The sequence below is a fragment of the Schistocerca americana genome, chromosome 1, assembly GCF_021461395.2.
Source record: "Schistocerca americana isolate TAMUIC-IGC-003095 chromosome 1, iqSchAmer2.1, whole genome shotgun sequence".
Classification (NCBI taxonomy): domain Eukaryota; kingdom Metazoa; phylum Arthropoda; class Insecta; order Orthoptera; family Acrididae; genus Schistocerca; species Schistocerca americana.
The window spans coordinates 392,831,456-392,837,546 of NC_060119.1; the positions used below are offsets into that span (position 1 = coordinate 392,831,456).

At 42.5% G+C, this 6,091-nt stretch overlaps 1 pseudogene; it reads right to left on the reverse strand.

Annotated features, from left to right (window-relative positions):
- Positions 1-4,863: 4,863 nt before the first annotated feature.
- Positions 4,864-4,981, reverse strand: LOC124552440 (annotated as a pseudogene).
- Between the last annotated feature and the right edge of the window lie 1,110 nt (positions 4,982-6,091).

Genomic DNA, 6,091 nt, shown 5'->3' on the forward strand with positions numbered 1-6,091 from the left:
ATAAATACAGACACAGCAAATAATGTGCGAACCTGGCTCCTCGTGAGTCCCCAACCAAAGTCACTCTGACATGACTCGGAAGAACCACAGGGTCACTGTTACCACGTATCGATAACAGCCGCTGCTACCACTAGCGGACAGGCTACGCTTGCGAAACCAAGTGGCGCCAGCCAACACGAGAAGAAGACAAACAAACGCAACCATGTCAACTAAACGATACTGTCTGGCCTCCAACAGAGGACAGAAACCTACAAACAGCACCAACGCGAGCTACAGCACGGCCCAAAAACTTTTTAAAAAGGGAGTAATTTTTATTCATAAAATATGCATTTCTTAGAAATACTGCATTATTAAAGAAAGTGTTAAAGCGATCAGTGATATTTTTATAACAATGCTGACACAAACGAGCAACAAATACATGGCATATGAACTGGTACAGCGTTGCTTAGACAATAATGTCCCTGCTGGCGTGTGTCGTGGAGTAAGGTGCACATGTACGTGCAGTGTGCAGTGTGCAAGACCTGGTGTATGTGGTAATTTTTTCGCTGACGTCGTCCGACATTCATTGTATTGCACAATGACACCAATTATTGTCTGGAAATACTTTTACGAAGTGACGCAGCAATTAAATACAATGAGTAAACATTTTTCTGCCGTTTCTATGAAACAATAAAAGACGATGGAAATTATGGTAACAGTGATAAATTACACATTTAACATTTCATTCGCAGTATGTAATAAAAATAGGAAGTAGTTGATCTGCTGGCAGTGTCTACATAATACACTTTCATCTACTTGTAGCTATGAAAAACGGACAAATAACCCCGAAAAATATAGTTCTTCAATCTGTTTTCACCCTTAAGCTCAGTTTATATCCTCTAGCACTGGCTATTCGTAATGACCAAATACAACCCGACCCGATACAACATGGTTTTTAGCAGAGTTTCAAAAAAAAAATTAGAATCAATAGGAGAATATTGATGATTTTTGGTAGTGTTCAACCACTTATCACTTTTCGAGGAAAGCAGCGAACGGTGGACGGACTAAGTTTTCTTTTATTTGCCTATTTAACTTTAGTATTTTGATTTCATTTATCTTGAAACTGAGAGAGTCAAAATTTTCAATCTTTGTTGGATTTCAAAATATTAGCAATAAAAACCGAGAATCGGTTATCTCAGAAACTGATTATTTTGGGTGGTTTTAATAGTCAGATTAAACTGGCACAAAAAAACGATAACTGAAAACCGGTTGTATCAGCAACAGCCGCCATTCGTGCCACGGACTTTCAACTTGTCACTTGCTCGTGATCCACCGTTCTTCAACCTCTTTCCGTAGATGGTCACGACAGTAACGCGCCAACAGCCGACCGGCTTCGCCGTTTCTGAGATGCCCGCTCCCAGGTACTGCACAACAATCTGTTCTTTGCTAAAGTTGCTTATAGATGTAGATTCCCCCGTATGAACCGTATCGTTTGAGACGAACTGACTCGTGGTAGACTTTACCAGCAGGCAGTGTTATAACAAGGTACAGTTTCGTTTCAATTTTAGAAGCTCTCGTAAACATTTTTTATAAAACCGAAACTATTACAGAGGCACACAGCTCTGAAATAGAGCATCCTCTAACAGAAGAAATAAAAATATCGAAAAATCCGAAAAAGAATTATTTCCTCCGTCAGAACATTGCACTGAGAAACGAATCCTTGGGTGTAGTGCCGAATCTGTGCAAACTATTTCGTCATCCACACTGTTACTTACAATTCATCCTCGATCATCCCCTATTATGAAAGCATGATTGTAGGGGAAGAAGGTTTCATTGTACGTCGAAATTGTAAAAACCAAGCGATCTTTTACCCTAAGCTTAGACCTATGTCTCCCTGGCGTATACAAGGTAACACACACACACACGCACACACACACACACACACACACACACGCACGCACACACACACACACACACACACACACACACACACACTGTAAACACAAGCGTCATCACAAACCACAGATGACCGACTTCATAAGTTATCGATTGTGAAACTAATAATCATCGGGTTAGATAGCATTGACTCTGTCCCTCTGATTTCTGAAAAGGGATAGAGCAGGATTGCTTGCTGAATTTAAACGAAAACCGCTATTTCTGTTTATAAGGTTACTTGCTAATTTAATTTCAAACATACCTCAATAACACTAGGCAAGTATTTGTAAGTGCAAGCCAGGATTTCCGTAGCGTCACCGTTGCCAATACGATGTTCTCCAGTGTCGTATTTGCTCGGCTGTTGTAAGCGTGTGTGACGCTTATGCTCAGTACACCGGTCCCCCACAGCCCTGATCGTTTGACTGATACATGAGATGTCGCAACAACAAGGGATACAATAGACACCCGCCTTACGAAAAGCAAGATGATTCTTTACGAAACCTTAAAGGATCCTAATCTTACATAGTAGTCGTAAAACACATCCCACCTCATACTAACGCAAAATACGGCCAATCCTGTTCAAAGTACTCCCTGCCGTAGCTTCGGTGCCACATCGATATTATCACTCACCGAGTGCACTGTTAGTCGATAAAGGTAATACCAAGTTGGCACCCATGTCTACAATCTTTTTGCAGGGAGAATTTCGAGTAAGATTGGTCGTGTTTTGTGGAAATTTGATGTGAAATGTGTTTTTAGACAACCATCTAAAATCAGGGTCCTGTTAGGTTCCGTAAAGATTGATCTTGGTTTGCGTAAGGCGGATGTCTATAGTTTTCCTTGCAATTCTGGCATGTCATTTATTGCTCAGACAATCAAATATAACAACACTTAGATTCCGGCATGCACTTCCAGCTACGTGTTACTAAAAAATCTGTTGAAATTAAATTTGCAAGTAACCTTATAAATAGAAATGGTGGATTCTGTTCAAATTCTGCAGGGAACCCTGCTCTGTAGTCGTTATGCCTTGAGAAAGACAGTGTGTCGAATTCGTCATCCGGCTGCATTACCGTAAGATATTTGAATATCTTAATGTTATTTTAACTCAGTGGAACCGGGCAACAGAGAAATGTGTTACTGCGATATTTTGACTGTGAGCAGCACCGTAAGTTGGATTTTGTATTTTGAGGCCGGAGGGAGGAAGGAGCGAGGGGGGAGGACGCGGCAATTTAATCTGGACAGTTGTGGGCTTTCGAATTATATACGGAGATCTCAGACGTAGAGAAAGTTGAGCTCCTACAGGCAAATGAATCCAAGATTAATTTGTACAGGCTTCTGCTCTGCCGCCTACGGTAGTAATCCATTCAGTGTTGTGAACAGGAAGCGTTGACGGCTCCCAGCTGCCACCGGAAAATGCGTAAGCTATGCCACGTCACGGCACCAGCTGGCTCTGGGCTCGTCTTTGACAACCATCAGAATAATAATCAGACAGTGTCATCAATAACGTGTTTCAACTCCCGCTCCCCCCACTGCGTCATCCTGCTTCCTTGACGCCTAGGAATGCATTATAATTCGTTCAGGATCCACTAGCACATTTGTAGCTGCAATGACAAATGGCAAGTAGTAACAATGATGAAACTTTCCAGCAACGAGCAACGGCGGCAAAATTTTTTATTCATTCATTGCGTGATGATGTGGTTACATATCCAGATGATGAAATGCACTCCGTGTTCAAGCCACAAGTGGCCCACCGGGACCATCTGAACTGCTATAATAATAATTTTAAAAGGTGGCAATTTTATTTGCGCACTGTCTTTTAAATAGATATGATGGTATCTGATACTCAAGTACTAACGCAAAGAAACGTAATGATGCTAAAATGCTTTAAATTCTTGCTCTGGTTTAATCTTTAAAATTTAATAATCTTCCTGTTAATATTTAATTAATTAACTTACGTCGTTCAGATTTCGTAACGCTGACGGCGTTAAAATTTAAAGATGTTCAGTCCCTGTTTTGTTTTGTTTCAATTGTTGCGAGCCTGCGATTGTGCAATGCTGTTCGCTTTCAAGTCTACACATTTATAAAATTCAGGTCCAGGAAACACTTTTGTGGTCACGGTTGCGATTTTGGCGGTATTCGCGTAATTGTACTGATTAAGAGTTATCTTTTCCGAAAGATGCAGATTCGATTAAAGCTGTGTGCGCTTTTGCGCGTATAATGAAAATATTTCTAACACGTCGCGTAACAAAAAGTAACATGCGAATCACAACCGTGGTCAAACGAAGAAAATATATGATGACATAAATGTTCTTCGCTGTTATTCAGGACAGATTTAGATTAAACACCGCAACTTTCAGTCTTTAGAAATCACAAGACGATACACTTTAGAGATATTTGGTTTGAATAACTTGTATCTACCTTTTTCTATACAATATCGTGATTGTCCGCAAGGACTGTCTTTCTTTCTCCTTTTTATAGCCTTTATACATTCACATTACATACATCAATTAAGAAACTTTTTTTTCCTCTACCGACCAGTACGAGAACAAAATCCGCCCAGACAAAATGTCTTACATCGAATCAGTTCTCACTTAACAATCATATATAGTTTCGTAGTACAAACAATACTAGTTTATTCCGTGCACTAGAAAGTCTTTGATTCACTGAGCACAAAAATTAAAATAATAAAATTATAATTACATTTTTAATATCGTCAGTTCTTCTTTATATCATGAAAATAGGGTTTGACATCGTCGTAATATTGTTCTTCATCGTTGTAGCACTATACATCCGACCGTCGTGTCATCCTCAGCGGAGGATGAGGATAGGAGGGGCGTGTGGTCAGCACACCGCTCTCCCTGTCGTTATGATGGTTTTCTTTGACCGGAGCCGCTACTGTTACATGGAGTAGCTGCTCAGTTGGCATCACGAGGCTCAGTGCACCCCGAAAAATGGCAACAACGCATGGCGGCCCGGATGGTCGCCCATCCAAGTGCCGGCCACGCCCGACAGCGCTTAACTTCGGTGATCTGACGGGAACCGGTGTATCCACTGTGGCAAACCCGTTGCCCACATATCCACAGGAGATTCCCTAAATCGGGACTGTTCCACACTGTTGGAGAAGAAATAGTACACCCTCTTAAGGATTCCAATTCACTGTACGTTTATTGTTGCAACAGTACACATGGAATACATGAAACGATGACATTTACCGATCAATATCCCAAGCGGCACGAGCGAAGTACCAGGTATACTCGTAGACCCATACCGAAACACCCATAGTACGTGGTGTAGTCTCCACAGGCGGCAACACAGGTGCTGACTCTGGCATCCAGTCCATCGAACGGTTGGAAAATACTAGCCTAGGATACGTTATGCCACGCCTGCTCGACCCCTTCATGTATTTCTGCAAGTGTTGTTAGATGACGAGTCGCACGGGTCACTTTTCGTCCTATCGTATACCACACCTGCTCGATTGGAGACAAGTCTGGGGATAGTGCTGGCCAGGGAAGTTTCTGCACGTCTTGCACACCATGATGAGTTTTTCGGGCAATGTTTGGGCGTGCATTATCCTGTTGGAACTGCACATCACCTTCCCGTTGCTAGAACGGTAAAAGAACTGGTCTAACAGCATTCTGCACGTTCCGCGCGCTAATTAGTGACCCCTCCAGAAACAGGGTGAACGAGAATTGTAGCTTATCGCACCCCAGACCATAAGGCCTCGGGTGGGGTCTTGGACTAATGCACTCTACGAGACAGCGCTCACCAGGTTTACGTAATACGTGCTAACGACCATCACTTGCGTGCAAGAAGACTCTACTTTCATTGCTGAAGGCCACGGCACGCATTTCCATCGTTCAATTGACTGACGGCACCAGTCGAGCCGTGCACGCCGAAGCTGTGTCGTAAGTGGATGATGAGCTGGAGGTGTGCCTGCCTGTAACCCCCATACAGCACTGGCGCGCCCCAGCCGGTTCTAGAAAGCAGGAAAAAAACCCCGCGTCACAACTGCTGCCTAGTTTTCCATTCGCCGATTTCCACCAACCACAGCCAGCAAAGGAATCACCAATCAAAACGTCGGGTTTCCACCAATAAAAAGAAATAATAAAAACACCGAAACACTTCTAACATCTCTCTCCTTCATCTTTAACAGCCTATCAGAATTAGATAACAGCCACGT